Below are 22296 nucleotides of genomic sequence, written 5' to 3'. Positions count from 1 at the left end.
TAATAACAAACTTTCTCCCCATATATTTTCTTATTTTTGTAAAAGAAAAAAGGAATTATACACAAGCTTTTGGGATGGTCACTTTTTTTGTTGTGTTTCCTATTAGTCAACATTTATTAATTTGTTAAGTGGTAGGTGATGTGTTATTTCAAAATGAATTATTGAGTAAAAACCAAACTTAGGGTATCATATTTCTATGTTTACATGAAAAAATGTTGCATTTAAGTGTTTTATTATCTATTTTCTTCTGCTACTATCTGTAATCTGCTCTTGAAAGTGAGATACAAACTCTAATGGATCTTAGGGGTCTGATAGACATGGTTATTACATTTTTATATCCTTCCCATAAATATTATATAAACAGTTAAATGCAGATGTTTGTATCCACTGAATATGATCTTATTAAAATCAGGAGATTTTTTATTCAACAAATGGAAGAATAAACATCAAATTTACTCAAAAAATTTTAAAATTTGACATACATTTTTTACTTAGATGATGTCAACTTAGTCTGTCTTTGAAGTAAGCACATTCTCTCAAGAAGAGGACCATGTAGACAAAAAGCTCATAAAAAATTAATGGTGAAAATGGAAGCCTGCTTCAATGTAAGCAAAGTTCAATGGAGATAACAGAACAAATGCCTTTGTAGGTAGAACCTTGTTATGAAGATATAAGTGTATCTAACTATTTAGCTACAACAGCCCTACATGGAGAAAAACCTGTTAAAATATTTAGTAAGGCATTAGGCATGATTTAAAAGTTCTACCAGAATAAAAAGTTAAACTAGCAAGGTGTAAATTTTACATGATAGTTCCCAAAACATTTTTTCTGTTTCAGCCCTTAGTACAATGTTGCATGATTACCTGATTTGGTAGTGGTAGAACTAAGTATTACATGGGTAAGTGATATTCACATCAATGCAGAACAGTGGAAATCTGATGTACCAGCTCAAAGCAGTCAGACAGGAGAGTTTCCCCTACTTGTAGAAGGATCAGACTTTTTTTTATTTAAATCTACAACTGATAGGATGAGGCATACATACATTAAAAGGATGTTATTCTTTACTCAATCTATAGAGTAAAATGTTCATCTCATCCAGAAATATCTTCATAGGCATTAGAAATAATGTTTGAATAAATATCTGGATACCCTAAGGCCTACTAAGTCAAGTCAAAATAAAAACTTAACTCTCACCATGGGTGTATCTTTAGATGGCCTCCTCCCATTCATGAATTGATTTTTGATCTGAGGAAAGCAGTAGGGAGGGGAGACCTAATAACAATTAACAAGGAAAGGGAAGACCTTTCAGTAGTGGTTTGCCTAACTATACAAGGTGTGCTCAGAGAAAACATTATTATTATTTATTTTAGCTCAGAGAAAATACAATCATAAAAGTCCACATGTTTTTTAGGGAAAAAAAAAAAACTTTTAAGAAATTTTGGGAGCAAGGCTATAAGATGGTCCCATGTGTGTACAAGCCTCTAAGATGATCCCATATGTGTACAAGCCTCTAAGATGATCCCACATGTGTACAAGCCTCTAAGATGGTCCCATAAGTTTTTTTTTCCCCTCTTGATATTTATGCTTTTGTAAAGTCCCCTCTCCCATTGTGTCTGCTTCAATGTTTGTGACCAAAAGGACAAAATCAGAGTGAAGACATATTACTTCCTAGTCCACATCATCAAGGATACAGAGAAAAGGCAGAAGCTCTTTTAGGACACTCAGACAGCCTAGTGGGGAGGTCTCCTAGGTGAGGAACTGAGGTCTCCAGCAATGGTTAAGAAAAAATTATGGCTTGCTGCCCTTCACCACGTGTGAATCATCTTGGCAGCCATTCCGTGCAGCATCCAAGCCGTCAGACTACCGAAGCACTGTCAGTCTCATGAGATCCCAAGTCAGAATCATCTGGCAAAGCCGCTTCTGAAAAACCCCTCCCCCCAGAAGCTAGGAGGAATCAATATGTATCTTCTAGGCTGATAAATTTTATAGTAATTTATTATGCAACAATAATTAGCTGGAGCGGGCAGATTTTAGGACTGAGGATGTCATGTCCTGTGACAAAACCTGACACATGGGCTGGCTCTGAAACTGAGGAGTGATCAGAACCTGGAGAAGCCCCATGCAAGTGTATGGGGAAAAAAAGATGAACTTTTAATAAGTGATTTTTAAATAGCATGGTGACATTTTAAGAGTCCTTTCAAGGAAAAATGATGGCTTGCTACCAATAAAAGCAATTAAAATTCCCTTTGAAATTCAAGATACCAGGATAAATTTGAGAGAAATTTCTATTTGTAGCTAAAATCAGATGTGTGCCATCTCTACCCAATCAATACAGTTTACATCTGGAACTGAGTCTCCCACCTAGCACAGTTGACTAGTACACTGGTCTGTAGATAAATGTTTTTCTCCTTTTACTGCTGATGAAGCTCCAGTTCTGCTCAGTGAGTGAGGGAGGAATGAGCTCACTTCTTTGGGCTAGCTGGGCACATCTACTGACCCTGGACTTTACATGAGGACAAGATCTGGATTACTAGAATACACCCAATTTGTCTTTTATCCTGAATGTAAGTATTTACCTTGGAAAATTTTGAGGAAGAAAAACCATAAAATCAGATTAAAAACACATTTTCTGTAAACAGTTTAGACATACATGTACAAACTTTTTGAGTAACAATGGATTTTTCAGTTAATTTGAGTTTGGGAAGTAAGGTAAGAAATTGCTAATGATTTAGGGGCATGAATAAAAAGAGAAGCCTTTATGTGAACCCAAGTCACATTTCCTTTCTCCCAAGTTCTAGCCATTCACTCCGTGTACTGGCAGTGACTTTGATGGTGGTCACATATCCCTTCTTCTAGGAATTTTGTGTCTGTGTACTATCTGCCATGTGTGACATAATTTCTGGATGAATATACACTGTTGTGAAGTTTCCATTACCTTACTTAGATGCCTAAGTCCATTTAGCTTGGGTTCTATGGTGTAAATGACATCCTATCTCATACATAGTTGTGGTACTTCCTTTCTAACATCAGTCAACTTATCCCAATATGTAGCTCGTGAAAAACACAATATAATAATAACAATCCCTGTACTTATTATGACTAAATTATTATATGTTAATAAGTAATCATAAGCACCCCAATTCTTGTTTTCTCATGAGGGTGCAAAGAGGCAGTAACTAGGGGTGACAAAAGGAAGGATGATTAAGATTCATCATGAGTTTTCAACCTTTCCTTTTCTACTTCTCATGAACACATTTAGATTAGCAAAGGCTTTTGCAAAAGTGAAATACAAATAAGCTCTTTTGTACAGCTCAAAGAAGTGTTTGCCTTCTCTTGATCCTTGAAGAATCACAGTTTCTATAGCGTTACAGCTTTCTGCCTGTGTGTTCTTTGGCAATGCATTTGCTGCAATCCATGGGTTAAGAAATCTAAATACTCAGCAAGAACCATGTGTGTCCTTTATTCACCAGTGAGCATTTTCTGGTGAGGTGAGAGATATGTCATTTTTTCCTCAATATAATGTGAACTATTTTGTTTATATAAATATATTTTTTCTTCCTGTTGAAAGCATCTAAATAAATATTGAAATTTATAATGAGAAACAATTTTCTCCAAAAAGAATTAAGTAAATAACTAGTGCCAATGTGTTGTGCTTATAAAGGAAGTAAATAACATCAAAGTGGATATTATTTGCTATGGTGTGAATAAAGTTATTTGTCCCCATGAGAACTTGGTATTGCGTTTTGTTCCTCAATATAGCAATTATTGAGACATGGTGCCTGCAGCAGGTGCTTGTTTGTTAAGATTAAATGCTTTTGTTGAGGTAGTGGCTCAGACCTGGAGGGACTGGATCAGTTGCCATGAGAGCAGACTGTTTTAAAGGCTGTCTTCCCTTTCTCTCTCCCACACACATACATCTCTCTTCTACTTTTTTACACAACATTGACCTCATCAGAGGCAAAGAAGAAAGATGCTAGCACCATTACCTTGTACCTTTAGAGTTGTGAGCTAAATAAAACTCTTTTATTTATAAATTATTCATCCTCAGGTATTTTGTCATAGCAACAGAAAATGAATTAAGAGAGTATTAGTAAAATTCTTGATTTCATGAACAATTTTTATTTCATGCAAAACACACTTTGATTGGAATTAGTAAACTTGTTCTTATTGGATGCCTGGTATATTTACACTTTTTGTTATTTTACTCCTATGTATATTAAAATTCTATGTTTAAACATAATTGGGGGTTTACAGAAAATCCTAGTGTATTATCAACATTTTTTCTTGCTGAAAAATAAATGTTTGAGTTTTCTCAAAAACCTATAAACCAACGTGCTCAGAAATATTCAGTTATAACTAAGAGAAAGAGAATAAAATGGTAAATATTTGTAGTGAAAATGTAGACCAGTAGACTTTTAAAATTAGTCAATTAAATTGGAGATGTACAAATAAAGTGACTGAGTTTCTAGCTCTTCACTTTAGCTATTTGCATGAAAAAGTAATAGAGCATTAAGAAACTATTATGCAATATGGTGTAATTGCTGTTCCGTTGTAACCCTCACACACTATGGGTATACTTGTATACAAAATAACTATGATACTGGCATAACAAAGAAATAAAATTTTACAGCTGGATTTTATGTGGCAGGGAAGAGAAATCAAAGAAATTATGGAACTCAGGTAGGGCTTTTACTATCTGTAGTCTTTTGGGAGCTACCAGCTGTTACACGCTCACAAATAGATTAGTTGAAAAATACATTAAAATGTACAAATTATGTCTTTACAGTGAAATTAATGATCAGTTCACCCACCATAAAAGATAATTTTACAAAGGAAATACTGCATCATTAAAGTGAGCATTTATGCAACCCAAATGTACAGAATAAAATGACAGCAGCTTTCTCAAAATGATGTTATACTCTACCAAAGTGTCTATCTCTTAAAATGAAGAGCAGTAATACATTCTAGTCTTTCAGTGAGGACATGAAAGGTTCTTCTATATTTATCCATCTCATTTGAAAGAATGAGGATTTAGTGGTCTTTAAAATCCTAAAACAGGGCACCATTTAGTTTTATTATTATATCAAAATTATTCATTAAAAGTTTGCAATTGTCTGGGAGATACACTAATGTAATTTAATTGTGAAGCAAATTGACATAATTATATGCAGATGACTTAATTTATGAGATACTAAAATACATGGATTTTTTTTTAGTTGTAGTTGGACACAATATCTTTATTTTTATATTTTTATGTGGTCCTGAGGATTAACCCAGCACCTCCCACATGTTAGGCGAGTGCTCTACCTCTGAGCCACACCCCCAGCCCACATAGATACTTTTGTAGAATTAGATGTCTCACTGAATCCCGAAGGAGATTTGAAGTACTATCCTATTTCAAAACTAACTGCATCAGCTCTAATGCACCATTCTCAAGTCCATGTTTTAAACACAGAATATACACCTGTCTTGAATAACTGACATTTTATAATCAGTTTTTTAAAAATTTTGAAATAGTAAATAAGACTAACCTTGTTCTTTAGATCTGTAATCTATAAATGCAAAGGCAATTAGAGAACCTTGCCTGATATGGCTATCACTAGCACCTGCTAACAGAGAAGTAATTCTCCCATTAGTTTTAAAGGTTGGTGCCCATCCTCATTTGTCCTCCTAGATAAATAGTACTTTTATATACCTATGTCCCCCTTGTTACTGTAACTATGATAAAATTATTTTTCTCTTTTTATTTGTTGTTTTTAATTATACATGACAGTAAAGTCAATTTTGAAATATTTATAAAAACGTGGAATATACCTCATCCTAACTAGGATCCCAGCCTCATGTGTAGGCTCACTGTGATGTATTCATACATGTACATATGAAAGTTATGTCAGATTAATTCAACAGTATTTTCTGTTCTGAGCTCCCCTCCTTTCCCTTCATTCCCCTTCCTCTAATGTTAACATGCATTTTCACTCTTGGAGAAAAGAGACAGGACCCAACTGTGAGTAGATGAGTAATGTGAAACATATTTGATTACAGATTCAAATAAAAAGGTAAAAAGAGCCAGATATGGTAGCACACACCTGTAATCTCAGAGACTCTAGGGACTAAGGCAGGAGAATATAGGCTTGAGGAAAGGCTGCATATTTTAGTAAGATTGTGTCTCAAACAAAAATTTTTAAACACTTCTGTGTTCAGTACCCAAACAAGCCAACATAAAACGTGGCTACACTTTGTTGTACTGTTTGATTCCAAATATTCTGGGACTATAAAAATCTATGCTTAATATCCACATTCTAATCCCTGTGATCAAGCATAACCTCTTTCTACAAGCAATATAGAAGAAAGCTATGCATGCACTAGATGTATGTGTCTTGGGACTACATACTAATTAGTGCAAGTATTATGCTTACAGAAGGAGAAATTTTTTTAAAAGTGAATATGTTAATGAAAAAGGTGATTGTGTGGTCAAACAATGATTCATACTGTCTCTTGACAGTTTTATTACTGATGAAATATGACAAAATGTTTCCTTGGTAAGTCTTACATTATGTTTCTTGTATATTCCATCTTTTTTCAAATTGGAAAAGGAAATTTCCATTTTATATAACTCACAAAAATACATGTGATCAACATGATATAAGATATCATGACCAAAATCAGTAAAGAAAAATTTTAAATGAATTACTTGAAAGCAAAGCATACTTTATGTATAGACATATGTGTGTGTATAATTTAACTTAATTTTTAATTTTAAAAAAAAATAGTTTTTAAAAATGTTTTAGTTGTAGATGGACATAATATTTTTATTTATTTTTATGTGGTGCTGAGGATTGAATTCAATGCCTCACATGCGTGAGGCAAGTGTTCTACCGCTGAGCTATACCCCCAGCCTTTGTAATTTTTTTTTAAAAGAATCTTACAAATTTAGAACAATATATTTTCTCATGTGATTTGCCAGTTGAAAACACTAAAATGCTTCTCTTAATGTAGAAGTCTAATTTCAAATAGCAAGATACATATAAATTGAAGGCAAAATCCTGTTGAGCCCACAGCTTAAAAGGCAGGTGATACCATACTCCTATGACTAATAGCTGGCATAGTACAATTTCCCTGGATAGAATATACCCAAAAGACATTTAATTTATATTTTCAAGTAATACTCATTTTTATCCCTTCAACTCCCACCACTTCAAAGCTTTTTTATAATAGTTAACCCTAGATATTTTGTTTTATACTTGAAAAATGCATACATTATAGAAAAAAATGTGTTAAGAGTTAAGAATATAGTTAATATATAGTTCATGGTTGCTTATATGCTGAGAGCCATTAGCCAAGTAGGTATGACAATTTCCTTGCCAGCGTACCCCATGTTGCTTAGTGGAAGGACTTGTGGAAATAGGACATTTTGCAGTGACATTGCATGTAGGTGACTTTGCTCAAGGACCAGGGCGGATTAGGGTGTTCCTGGTTTAGGATAATCGGGTTTAGGGCGTTCCAGGTTTAAGATTATTCCTGCTGGGAATAGGGCATATCCTGCTGCCTGAGTTCCCCTTGAGTTCTCACGGGATTCAGACAGTATTTTTTGGGAGATAGAAGCCCAGTGGAGGTGGATTTGGGCAGAGAACGTGGATTTCCCCAGAACGTGATTGTAGACGGCTGGTGTGAGTTCGGGAATAAAGAGTTGCTGTTTGAACCTACAAGCTGTGTGGTGGCTCGTGATTGTGTGCCCAGCCAGACTGCGGCATTTGTGCCCAGCCAGACTGCGGCATTTATATATGGAAAATATAGTGTCAGCTGAAGTTGATGCATCTTAATTTTGACTTATTTTAGTTATCTTAGGCTGACCTTGGCTGGCTGACTTTCTTTCCCTATTAAAATGACTTCTCCAAAATGACTATTAGTGCAAAGATGATTTTATGTAGCTGCTTAGTTTATTAGTTAACCCATCAAGTAGTTATATATCTCAAAAGATGAAAAAATTGGGGGCATTAATAAAATGCTGTGAGATTTTATGATTTTATTACAGTTTATTATAGAATAGTTATATAATGGAACAGATGTCTTCTGTATATGAACTTTTTATATTCTTGGGTTAATCATCTTATTCAAAGCATTTTATTAGTAAAGTTAAATTTTTGTAATAATGACTCTTTTCAAATCACCATGATATACTAGTAATGTTGTTTATAATTATGTATGGATCACCAATATACCTTCATGAACTATGTTGCATGCTACTATTTATTTTTCACAAAACATCTCTTTCTTTTATAATAGTTAGATATATCTTGACTCTTTACACCTCAGTACTTCTGGGATTTCATTCTAAGAAAAAATGTATGGTTTTCCCATATTACAGTATAGCTATCAAAATTGGAAAACAGGCACAAAATAGTTAACTAATTAATAATCAAGATTCACTTTTCAACTTTTATCAAAATAAAAGTTATTATTATTATAGGTATTATTTCTGAGCCAGAATCTAGATGTATTTGTTTATTCAAATTATTTTTGTCTCCTTATATATGTATAATTTATTGTTTATATGTATATAACACATTATTAAGTGCATTTCCTTAAAGATGTTTTCAGTTTATGTAAGTTAGACTATTTTCTCTAAAATGAAGTATTTTGGACATTATTTTTACCTAATGTTGAAAAAAAAAGTCCTTTCAAAAATACCTTGTACTTGAATTTGAATAAAAAAGCCAAAGTAATGCTATAGGGGAACAAGAAATAACTAAATCAACACTCTTATCTTTGAAATGACTCAGATTCCACTTATAATTTTTACATATTTCAAGCATTCAATCCTTGGTTAAGTGATTTCAACTGTGTTGCCTTTTTTATCCTTTTTTATCCCATAATAATGTGTGTGTGTGTGTGAGTGTGTGTGTGTGTGTGAGTGTGTGTGTGTGTGTGTGTGAGTGTGTGTGTGTGTCTGTATGTGTATGTATGTATATTTGTTTTAATTTAAAATCAGCAAACTGAATAAAAAAATAAAAACACCAATTGCTAGTTTCAAGTTCGCATTTCTGTTAACTGTTGAAAGTAGAATTTGAATCCATGTTTTCAGAATCCCAATTAAATAAATTGAGGTAATATACAATAGAAAATAATAAAGATAAGAAGTGAATATAGACATGTTTTGGAGAGAGGGAAAAGACCAATTTCAAATATGAAAAATGAATAAGAATTTAAAATTTAAATACTTTGGATTTCAATGTGTGAAGCCTATATAAATACACATGTTAATTAGGAATAATGGTTTAGAATGTGATGTTGAGCATTCCTGTGCTGGCTGAAATGATTACATATCTGAGTCTCATCAGAATAAAAAAGTTTATTTTTCTTGGCTAAGGATCACCTGCAGTATGCACTTCTGGAGACATCATTTTTGTGTTCCTGGGTGCTACTGTACAAATTTAGGATAGTTTCCTGTCGAAAGTATCCAGATATATTAGTTTTATATTTCTGAAAACTGAAGTATAACAAATTTAGTGATTTCACACAACACTCACTGATTAGGTCATAGCCCTAGAGGTCTGAAGTGTGGGCTAACTACATTCTACATATTCGTAGTATTACAAAGCTAAAATAGAGGCAACCACCAGGGTAAACTCTTACCTAGAAGCTCTGGCAGTGTTTTATTTCTGACCCATTCAGGTCAATTACAGAATCCCATTCTATGCATCTGGAGGTCTGAGGCGGTTGAACATCATTTTTGGCTATCAGCCAGGTTTGCTCTCTGTAGTAGAAATATCCCATCCCACCCTCTCTTACTTCACAGTCAGCAGATGTGTATGTGTGTGTGTGTGTGTGTGTGTGTGTTTCGTTTTCATATAACAAATATTTCAGACAAAAGCTCATGTGATATTTTGGGACATTATAATTATGCTATTATAAGGTTAACCAATTAGTATACTTAATTACATATCCCAAGTAACTGTGTCCATGTAAACTAACATAATGATGTGTATGGTATTTGCCAATTTGACATTTCCACAGATTATTATGGAAAATTTTTTATTGGAAACAGTTTTTGAAGTTTTCTTACTTCATAGAAGGTATTAAAATGTGCCTCATACATATTTTGATATCATCCTATTTTACCACATTAATAGTACCTCTTTCAGCCCTACCACCTGAGTATTTGAGAAAAGTAGTTTGAAACTCCGCTCATTTAATGCCTTTTATTTATTTATTTATTTATTTTAGTGAGGTTTTAAGTTGACTGCAGTCTAGCATTTGACCATATTACTAAATTCTATCTTGTGTAAATTCTTCCTCTCTTGTTACTCACAAAACTGTGTGGTTTTTTTGTTGTTGTTGTTTGTTTGTTTGTTTTGTTTTTTTCCCTAACATTATTGTATCTCTCGGGCAACTTTGTGGTCCAATTTCTTTGATGTTGCTTTTCATTTATAATTTATTTATTTATTTTTTTACCAGCTACAAAAATCCTATCAAGCTTTGGAATACTAAGTTTTCCTATAGTATATCTCTTTTATACTGACTATTTGATCTCATAGATTCCACCATAATCCTTCAAGTTATATTTCTAATACAGATTTCCATTTTATCATGCAATTTTCTGCTTATATCTGATAGCACTTTTCAACGCTTTCACCTATATAGCTTAGCTCTCTTTTCTTATTCTTCTGATATGTTTCAGTTCTAAAAATCAGAATACAGCCAATTTCTAACATAGAAACTTCAATTTTTTTTTCATTTTAAATTTTTTTTCATTTTCTTTTTTTTGCACTTTCCTGTCAATTCCAATGAAAATATTTCTTCAAAACATGGCACATGTTTTGCATAAGGTTTTAGTATTAACATTAGAAATTGCAACAACAACTCATTTCTTTTAAATTTAAATTACTCAAAAATCTTTCTTGTCTAATTTTCTAGACCCAGCTCAAAGTTACATTAATGTTTCTAAGGATAGTTGTGGAACTTTATGTTCTGTAAACTTAGAGATTTTAAGTTTGTCCTTCAGTATCTGTAGGATATTGGTTTAGGATTACCTACCCATCATGGATATCAAAATCTATGAATGCTCAATTACCCTACACAAAAGGCTATACAGTATTTGCATGTAACCTATGTATAATCTTCTGCATATTTTAAATAATTTCTAGATTATTTACAACATAAAAATATAAATCTTGTATATATAGCTGCTATATTGTATATATTGATAATGATGACTAAAACAATGTTCTCGGCATGTTCAGTACAGACTTAACCATCATAGGGCTGACAACAGTGTATACAAATAAGAATCCAGGTGAACAGTGCTCAGACTGCCAGGTCAGGAGAGAGGCAGGGAATCTGTGACACTGTAGGAGATGACAATGTGTATGTCAATACACCACCTCTGCATGGATTCAGGATACTGCCTGATGCACAGCAAATTCAAGTTTTGTTTTTGAAATTTTCCGGAATTTTTTATTAAAATATTTCTGAATTACAGTTGGTTGAATTCCTTGATATGGAAGCCATGGATTAGGGAAATAAACCCTTAAAACAACATGTTCTTCTAATATAACAACAGAGTATAAAAAATAGACAAAGTAAATGAGCAATCACTTTGTTCCTGTTCATACAATGAATAAGCATTCATAGCAAAGTAAGTAATATAGGTCAGATTTCTTTTCAAATGGAAAAAAAAAATCTGTAAGATTTGATTGTCATAACTTTTACAGAATGAGTGTCAAAATTGATAAATGATATTTGATTTTTTATTTTATATTTTAAATCATACTGAACCTGGAAAAATACCTCGTATGCAAGTAAATTATTTAAATTATAATTCAGAATATTGGTCATCACGCATCTCAATTAAAATCCTTTCCAGGAACTTCTCTTAGCTCTGAAAAGATACCCTTTCCTATGGTCATGCATGATTCTAGGTAACACCCCACATTCAATGACTGGAGGATAAAAGGCCTAGCACATTTCCCTTAGATGTAATGACTCTGAAGAAACCTCTTTCTTCCAGACCTGCCTGTGAAAATCTGTGGCCTTCGTTTCAGATGATCATTGTTTTGCAGCCTCAAAACTCCCTTTGACTAAGTCAACTATTTTCACCGCCCCCCCCATGAATGTTGACATTTTCTATTATTTTAGTGATATATTAAATGCTTTATTAGTTACTAAATAATATACTAGAATATTTTTCCAGCCATTTCAGAACACCTGTCTGAACAGTTCTGTTCAAGCTGCTAATTCAGTTATTTTTAGTCAATTGTCATCATCGTCAAACATTAAAGTTATTTAGACAAAACTAGTAATATATGCTTTTTTTCATTTTATTTTCAAAATGCTTTGACCAAAACACCTTGGAGTCATGCTGTCATTTAATGTAAAGGTAACATAGACTATGCACTTGCTCTCTAATAAGAGTTCAGATTTTGATAGTTCTCAAAAGAGTGGAGTCTCTATGCAAGCTCTTTGACAAATTCACCATCTGCCTGCCCTAAAGTTTCACATCTAGAGGAAGGCAGGGTCCATTGGGGAAATGTCCACATGTATTTCAGTTGAAAAGTTAAGACTTCTTGACCTCTTGATATCCTCTGCTTGGGGAAATGGAGTCACACTAAACCTTACTGGCTAAGAATACAGCTGGCCTACTCTGACATCCTGGATTCTGGCCAGCATCTGTCCATTTTGTGCTCTGCAGTCAAGGGACTGGAAGTTGAAGCATCATTCCTCGAATTAAATTGTCCGTTCCACCCTAATTATCTCAACCCTCCATATCTCAAGAATTTTTTTTTCTAATCAGGATAACTTGTGTTACATTTCTTTAACAAATTTGTAGAATGTATTTATTACTATCAGCTCACCAAATAGTTTGGATTTTAATATACATGATTCATTACATTCATTATCAATATTATATGTGTGTTTATAAATGCATAGTCTGAAACTTTCTTGAAAAGAAAAATAATATTGGTAAACCAGAGTTTGCAAATAGTTTTTGTAATATTTATATATGTTTATTAAATGGAAGTAAATGAGAGATGAAAGTATCTCCAGTTTTATTGTTTCTAATACTTTTTGATTTATAAATTTAAATACAGCAATAACTTTAAAATTATGGGAGGATTATTTTAAATAAGAAAACTAAAATTGAATGCAATTGGTATTTGTTTATTTATTTGTTTGTTTATTTTGGCAGAGAATGAGTCATCTGAGCTGGTTAGCTAGCTAAAAAATCTCCACGCAGTCAAGTTGCTGTTTAGTAAGTTGAGGAAGGAAGCATATATTTGTCTGCACTGTTGTATTTTAAAAATTCTTTTGGTAATATTTATTTCCAAGAACAATTTTGTTTCTAAAAGTATTTTCATACCTTTTCCCCTTAGATTTGCCTCAAAATGTGCCACTTTACCATAAGGCAGAGAAAACTAATATGACTTTTCCAATTTTTTTTCCATTCATGGCATTGAAAATAAGAATTTTCTTCTCATTTTTTCAACAATGTGCTCATGTGATGGACAATATTGATGAGTGACATTATGAAGTGGAACAGTGGTTATATAATACAAAATGTATTAAACTTTTTACTTTGCAGTGATAAATCTTATAGTCTATCATATTATAATATCTAGGTTTATTATTTTAACCCCCAAAACTATTGTTTTACCAGGTACACTAAATAATCATTGTTGTCTGTTCAATTGAAGAAAACAGAGGGATATTTTGGTGGTATCCCCTGTTCCAGGAAAAAAACTGATCTTGACTATATATTAGGAAGAGTAGGGACAAAGTGATTGCTCAGTTACTTTGTCCAGTTTTTATACTATGGACAAAAAGAGTATCTCATCTGAGATTTGGTCTTAGAAGGGATCATGGCCAATAAATTAGTGAATTTTCTAGGGTCAGTAGGCAATGTCTGTATTTATAAATGCTCATTTATAATTAAACCTTGGACTAAAATATTAAAAAGGAAATTAGAAAATATTTCAAATGAATGATAATAAAAATATTACAACGACATATATGGGAAAAACCTACAAAAGTGTTCATACAGAGAAATTCATAGCCATAACATATATTTTTAAAAATAGGTTTTGAGTTAAATGATACTGAGTGTGGTGGCACACATCTGTAATATCAGTGGCTCAGGAGGCTGAGGCAAGGGGATTACAAGTTCCAAGCCAGCCTCAGCAAAAGCAAGGCAGTAAGTACCTCAATGAGAACCTGTCTCAAAATAAAATATAAAATAGGGTTGGGGATGTGGCTTAGTGGTTGCATGCCACTGAGTTCAATCCCTCATACCTCCCTCAAAAAATTTGATTGACAACCTTTTTAACAGAAGAGGCTAAACAAAGAATTATTGATTAAAATTGAATGGAAATAAATAGTAGAGTAATAAAATATAACACAGATCAAAAGAAATATTTATAATAGAATTCAAACATAATATGTTGAAGAATAAATCTAAGAAAAAAATCAAGACATGTTCTTGATAATTGATAAACAATACATTGAAGAAATTCCCAAATGAATGGACTATATATCCTGAAAATAATTTAAAAGTATTGAGTTCTCTTTCAGTACTGGATATCAAATCAAGGACTTTTTGCATACTAGGCAACATTACCACTGGGACACATATCCAGGCCTCTTTTAAAAATCTCTTATTTGTTTACTTATTTTTTATTTTTTATTTTGTGATTATGTCTCATTAAGTTGCCCAGAATGGACCCAAACTCATGATCCTCCTGCCTTTCCATCCTGAGTCACATCACAGGAATTATAGGTGTGCACAACTGTGATCAGCTGAGACTTTGTTTTATAAAGACAGAAGTCATTCAGAAATTAGAGTTTATGCTCTCCTTATTCAAATTCTAACAATTCATAATTTGTGTTTGTACATATGAATTCATAAACCAAATCTGAAATTCTCATGATGTTTCAAAGACAAAAATTTTTATGACAATCTCCAAATTCAAAGATTGACAATAATAAATACTAAACCAAGCAATGAATCATAAATAAAAGTCCATAAAGATATATATATATACTGTCTCTTATACACATCTTACTTTGCTATGAATGCTTATTCATTGTATGAACAGGAACAAAGTGATTGCTCATTTACTTTGTCTATTTTTTATACTCTGTTGNATATATATATATATATATATATATATATATATATATATATATATATATTTAATTGATTTATAAAAATGACGACCAACATTTAGTTATATTGCAGAAAATGATTTTATGAAAACAACATATTGGATATATTGGATAAAGATATAAAAAAAAACAGTTGCTGTTCCCTCGTCAATTTCACTCCTGGGTACGCATCAAACAGAAATAAAAAGAAAATCATATTGTAGCAGAGGAGCTTGGTGTCAGGTCAGTTCTTCATCTCAGGAATCTGAGCAATGATATCCACAGACACAGAAGGTGGAGTAACAAGAATTTTTGGAGCAAAAACTTTTCCTGCCAGACAGGAAGGAACTAAAGGGAGGCTGTTCTTTGTTTATGGGTTTTTTTTAACAACATTTCTGATGGCCCAGCCCAGGTGATTGATGGAGCTCATGTAAATGAGGAATTCTGGTATGGACCAGTCAAGCTCTGAGTTTAATAAGGCATTAGAAGAATACAAGTTTAATTCCTGATTCACATAATGAGAGATTGGGCACATTTACTGGTGACAGGAAATATTTGAAGTAGTGTTGTTTTTTTGTGGTTTGCCATTGCTAGGTGTAGGTAAAAAAAGAGTCACTGTGGTTGAACCTATTAGCAGCAGCAACAGGATATTCTCAGGCCCAGAATCTCCTTTTAGGATGGTGTGATTTCCTTCCCTCTTTTGAGGCCTTTATTCCTAGCTGCCTAGAGTGGTCTGTGTTTCTGTCTCAGTATTTACACATACAAACACACTCACACAGCACTCACACAAATATATAAAGCATTGTTCAAAATTGTTCAGAGCAGGCTTTTTTATAAAAATCAGAGAAGATGAAACTCATCAAATGCCTATATATAGTGAATAGATTAAAAAAATTGAGTTATGTGTATAGAGTATGACACTAATCATCAATGAAAATAACTCAAAATAATATGGAGCAATGCAGATATATCTCATAAGAATAATATTGAGGGAAAAATTCATATATGAAATGAGAGACCTTGGGATTATAGACGTATAAAGTGCAAAAGCAAGAAAATCAGTCTGGGCTGTTAAGACATCAAGAAGGAGATAGCCTTTGTAATTAGAACTTGGAAGGGGACATAGAGTGAGCTCATTTTTGTGGCTTATGTTCTAATCCTTGATCTTTGTGCCACTTTCCCAGATGTGTTAAGATGTTTCCCATATTTAACTTCATTAGCTTGTGCAATAATGATACATAAACTTTTTGTGTGTATATATATATATTTCCATAAAAAGATTATGAAAATGATTGTTCAGTTGTGCTTCCATACTTTCAAATATGCAAGGCTTAATGGTTGTCACTCTACAAGTAAAGAAAGTCAGAAGAAAAATATGTATTACTTTTTACCAGTAATTGTCAACTGGGGAGACTTTTTCCCCAAGAGGACATATGGCCTCTTTGATTTTTTCATCATTCCTACCGGACTAGTTGTGAGAGAGGGTATATTTTTACTTTTGGATAGAAGCCAGGAATGTAATTAAGCACCCTTCAATACACATAAAACCTTCCACAAAAAATATTTTTTTTACCCAAAATGTCATTAGTATAGAGGTTGTTGGAACCCTTACCTGAAAAATATGCTTTTTAATAATCGCATGTTTAGTACAATAATGCAACTTTCTTTAGCTCTATTATACTGCTGATAGTAACTCCCAAGATGATATATTTTGAGACTCAGTGGATGTCACATGCTTTTTGCCATATGCTTTTTGAGAAAATCTTGCCTCTCCTCAGCTTTTAATTCCCTGAATGTTAATTAAGCTTCACAACTTCAAGTTAATTGCAAATATGCATTAATAACATATTTTTCTCTCCTTTCTCTGACCTGACTATCTGAAAAGCTTATACTTGCCTTAGGCCTAATGAAATTCAGATTAAGGAGCAAACCAAGCAAAGTTTTGATCAAAACAAGATAAACAAAAGAGGCTTTTTCCAGCTAGCAAACACTAAATCATCAAATTTATTTAAATTCTTACCTATTGTTCTCTACTATTTCCAGTTTTATGAGCAAAATAAATTTGGAGTCAAGATGTTCCAGAATTTAGTATTTTTTTCCCTAAAATTAAAAATATTTCTATAGTAGAAATTCAAATATCTGAGAACATTACCATGAAAACGGGAAAGTATCAAACACCTCAGTCAAAACTCAACACTTCCTTTATCATTTTTAGGTATAAAAATAGCTTCTTGGTCACAAAGCTATGTATTTTTAAAAATTTCATCCATCTTCACAGTCCCTTTAATTCTCTTTTCTCAGCCTCCTAAGATTACACCATATATTACAAATTATGAGGGATTTTGAGTGCTATTTGACATCAATAAATCCAAGAAACCAGGGATTCCTACAAATCACATTTCTTCTTATCACTTCATGAATTCATGGAATTGACTCTATGAAAAAAGGAACAATCTATTATAACTTAAAGTATAAACTTATTATTTGTTATGGAAGTACTCTAAACCTGAATTTTAAGTCTCGTATAAATAAGTCACTAATGTTTGGAGAAGAAGCAGAAAGTTGATGAGAGACATTTTACTAGCAAAGCGATTATGGAGAGAGAGAGAGAGAAGGTAAAAGTCCATTCACCATCAAGAGCCATTACTTATTTTGCCCTGCCAACTACCTAGGAAACAGTATATATACACAAAAAAGTATATGTATCATTAGTGAATAAGTTAATGAAGTTAAGTCACAAACATGGGCTGTGCCTTACATGGGTATCCTAAATCACTTCTCAATTTCTCATAGGTCATTGCCCCAAATTGCCATCACTCAGATTACATTATTCCTTATTTTTTCTGGTAAAATTGTTTTCTATTGTTTTTATAATCTGAATATGCAACCAAAAAAATTGGTTTAGAAATCTAGCTAAACTTGGTAAGTTCCAGGCTGTGGCAGATATGGTGCTTGTATCCCCAAGATTGATCCTGGGTAAAGGAGGGTCTCCTTAACTTGGTTCTATGTGGACACAGAAGAGCAAGATGAGGAGCATGAGACATTGAGACTGGCCAGGATGTCAACTGCCCTGGAACATATAGCCAAGTTGTAGTGGACCTGGTAGAGCCACATTAGAGATGGAGAACAAGCCTTGGTGTGACAACTAGCTCTTTAAATAGGACTGCCAACAAGGTTTCCAGCTTGCCTCTAAACTTGGAAACATTTTATTGACTTGCACTTAGAGTTAAAGATTTTTCTTCAGAGTTCCAAAACCAGTCATGAGTACTTATAGGAAACCGAACAATAGAATAAGCAAAAGGAGATACTGCAGCATATATGTGAACCACACTCTGTTTTACCTGTAATTAGATATCCTGCCAAGGTATCTGGAAGAAACATGAGTGAAGCTAGTTGGCTGACACCAAAATCTTACAGAAAAATGTCCTTAGACTGTCTTTAAAAAATCATGTGCACTAATAATCCCCAGGGCCTTCTGGAGGAATTAAAGGCATTTGCTACAAGATAAGACAGCAAAATAAATACTGCCAGTTAAAATTGATGCATAGTTTTTTTCATGTCTATATAACATAGCTGTGAGCAAATAAACACAACATATTTCTACTAATAGAAGGAGGACAATCTCTATAAATGAGATTATTTGCAGAATCATCTTGCACTGTTGAAGAAGATGAAATGGAAGATTTGGGCCAGGTGCTGTGGTACAAACCTGAAACTCCAAAAACTAGGAAGCTGAGACAGGAGGATCTCAAGTTCAAAGCTAGCCTGAGCAACTTAGTGAGGCCCAAACACAAAATTAAAAATAGATAGATAGATAGATAGATAGATAGATAGATAGATAGATAGATAGATAAGGCTGGGAATGTAGCTGTGGCCAAGTGTTCTTGGGTTCAAATCTCTTGTGGCACAATAATTTAAATAAAATTTAAAAAGGAAGACTTGGCAATAAGCTCTAATCGGGAAAGTCAAGTTTTTGGTGTCTAAGTTAATACCATCACAAAAGTCAGTGCCATCACTGAAGTCCCAGAGATGTTCAATTCTGCTTTCTAAGAGAATTATCTCAGGGTTCAGTTTTGGTAATTGAGCTTCATACTAATCAGGCCCTCTGTCACAAAGGTAGTGAGTGGCAAGAATGATGATGATAATAATAAAATTCTGGATATTGGATAATTAGACATAGTCACAGAAAAGAATATTGCTAGGCTCACATACTAGCACTTAATTTTCCTCTATCTTTCTATGAAACAGACAAGTTGTTTGGAAATATTTTCTCATTTCACTATAAATTGATTTTTACTTTGAGAAGAATCAAATATGTTTTTACTTCCATTTTTAAAAATGATATATGAGGAGTAGGAACAAAGTTCTTTCTTTCTCACCCTGAGTAGACCGATTTTTTGCAACTAAGTAATAGCAAACACTTGTTTATTTAATACCATAATCAATGTACAAAAGAGTTTCCATCCAAGGATGAGGATGAGCATTTGTCCACTAGGTCATGCACTGTCTTGAAGCCACATCTGCTGCCCTATTGAGTTACAGTAACCACTCTAAAGTCCCCCTGTGAGAGCTTCTTTCTGTGAGTTTCCTTTAGTTGTAAGGAAAAGAAAACAAATCTTGGAAAGGCATCACTTATTTGAAGATACCACTTATCCTGAAAATGGAATGTCATTTAGTATCTAACTCTTGGAATTATATGGCTTCTCCTCTTCCACTTAGTATCTCTTCTTATAAAGACAGTGGAATGAATTGAACATAACTTTTCTACTTTCATATATGAATATGCTACCAGTGAAATCCCACACCATATACAACCACAATAGTGGAATCCTAATTAGAATAAGTTTTACTCTATATACATATAATACGTCAAAATACACTCTACTGTCATGTATATCTAAAAAGAGTGAAAAAAATAAAGAAGTGGAAAAATAAAGATTAGTAACTATCTTGTATACTTATTTCAAATCAGGAAATCATACTCCTTCCTAATTAAAATGGGAGTTGACCTCATTAACTGAGCTAATATTCAACCCTGTTACATGAACCAATTTATTCTAATCCACATTGTTTTTTCCTAGGCTCCCTTGGTCAGTTCTTTATTTTTATCCAACCAGTAACCAATCTTGTGCTACTGCTTAAGATCTTGTACTACAGGGAAAGAAACGTTTTTTTTGTTTTGTTTTTTTTTTTCTGTAAAAGACCTCAGGTAAGATCAACTCCACCTTTGATATGCCCAGCCCACTAGGGAAACAAAGCAACATTCTGTGTCCAAAAGTAGCTGAAGATCATTTTTGTGTATGTGACACAAATACTCACTGCTGAAAGATTTTTACTTTTATATGGTTCCTTAACCAGGATTCCAGTGTAAAATGAAATCAGACCAATTTGTTTAAATAGAAATGATTGGAATATAAAGCTAATGACTGTATAAGCTTAGCTACTTTACATAATGACTTCACTGAAAAAGTCAAGAACTTGCTCTATGTTCTAACAAAGCAGATATTACCCTGAAAATATATTTGGATTGTTTCTTGGCCAATGTTCCACATAGATTTCTTTACTAGTCATTACAGGTTGGTTTAATCATCTTCTTCCATAGCCCATAAATGTAAATACAGGCTGAAAAAAGTCTTAGGTAAGGTTATAGGTCATAAAAAGTGTTCATATTTTCCAGTGAAGAGTATATTTCACATCTAGTAGGTATTTCAAAACCTACTTGATTTTCAAAATTGCCATATGAGAAAATGAGAAGATTTTTAAAGTATGTTGTCAGAAATGAAGATCACTTAAGAAACTCAGTCATTTTGAAATAAGTTTGTCCATTATAAATAACTCAAGTAAAAAAGAATTTTGAAAAACAACCTACAAATAGTCTTTCATGTTGAGGAACAGTGTTAGGATCACCAGGACTGTTATGTCATCTCTGCTCCACAGAGTCCAGATGAACTGAAATGTCCTCTAATTTCTACTTATTCTAGATGGTCTTTGTTTTATAACTCAAACACTTGTGGTTCTAGTGAATGTAACACTTTCAAAGTTTCAACATTAATAAAGACATGAAATATAGGTATTAGTTATCTGTTAACAAAAAATTCTTGATATTGCCATAAACTACCTCATGTTATATCTTTTTAAATTGTTTTTAATTGTTTTAATCTAATTTGTCATATATGACAGCAGAATGCATTATAATTCATATTACACATATAGAGCACAATTTTTCATATATCTGGTTTTATACAAAGTATATTTATACCATTCATGTCTTCATACATGTACTTAGGATAATGATATCCATCTCATTCCACCATCATTTCTAACCCCATGCCCCCTCCCTTCCCCTCCCACCCCTTTGCACTAACTAGAGTTCATCTAATCCTACCATGCTCCCCCTCCCAACCCCAATTTGAATCAGCCTCCTTATATCAGAAAAAAATCAGCATTTGGTTTTGGGGATTGACTAACTTTACTTAGCATTGTATTCTCCAACTTCATCCATTTACTTGCAAATGCCATGATTTTAATCTTTTATTAGTGAGTAATATTCCATTGTGTATATATACCACATTTTCTTTATCCATTCATCCACTGAAAGGCATCTAAGTTGGTTCCACATTTTAGCTGTTGTGATTGTGATGCTATACACAATGATGTGGCTGTGTCCCTGTAGTATGTTGTTTTTCATCTTGTATCTTTTTTTGGCAAAATTAGATACATGGAGACATATAGGTTCATGAGAGGCTGGAAAAATATAGTTGATCACTCTGGATGACTTTATGGTCACCTCAAATTTCAGACTTCTGTAAATTTAGAAAGAAAATATTGAGGGACAATTATCACTCCATCATAAGAATCAGGGTTATATGAACAGCTGTTTGTGCTGCTTTTTATGGTAACAAGGTATAAATAATGGTCATATTAATTTTTAAACATTCTTTTACTTAATAAAACTATGTTTCAAAAACTGTGAAAGGAGAACAAATTGCACACTGTTTACCAGTCTTTCTCTTTTTCTTTTTTTTTTTGGGGGGGGGGGTTTGTTTGTTTTGATGTTGTTGTTTTGGATATTATTTTCTGCTAGTAACTCCACAGGATGAACTAGACTAAAACGATTATCCATATTTGCATAAAATTCTATGAAACAATTCTTTATTT

This window comes from Marmota marmota, unplaced genomic scaffold (assembly GCF_001458135.2).
Source record: "Marmota marmota marmota unplaced genomic scaffold, marMar, whole genome shotgun sequence".
NCBI lineage: Eukaryota > Metazoa > Chordata > Mammalia > Rodentia > Sciuridae > Marmota > Marmota marmota.
Note: the sequence above shows the minus strand (reverse complement) of the source record.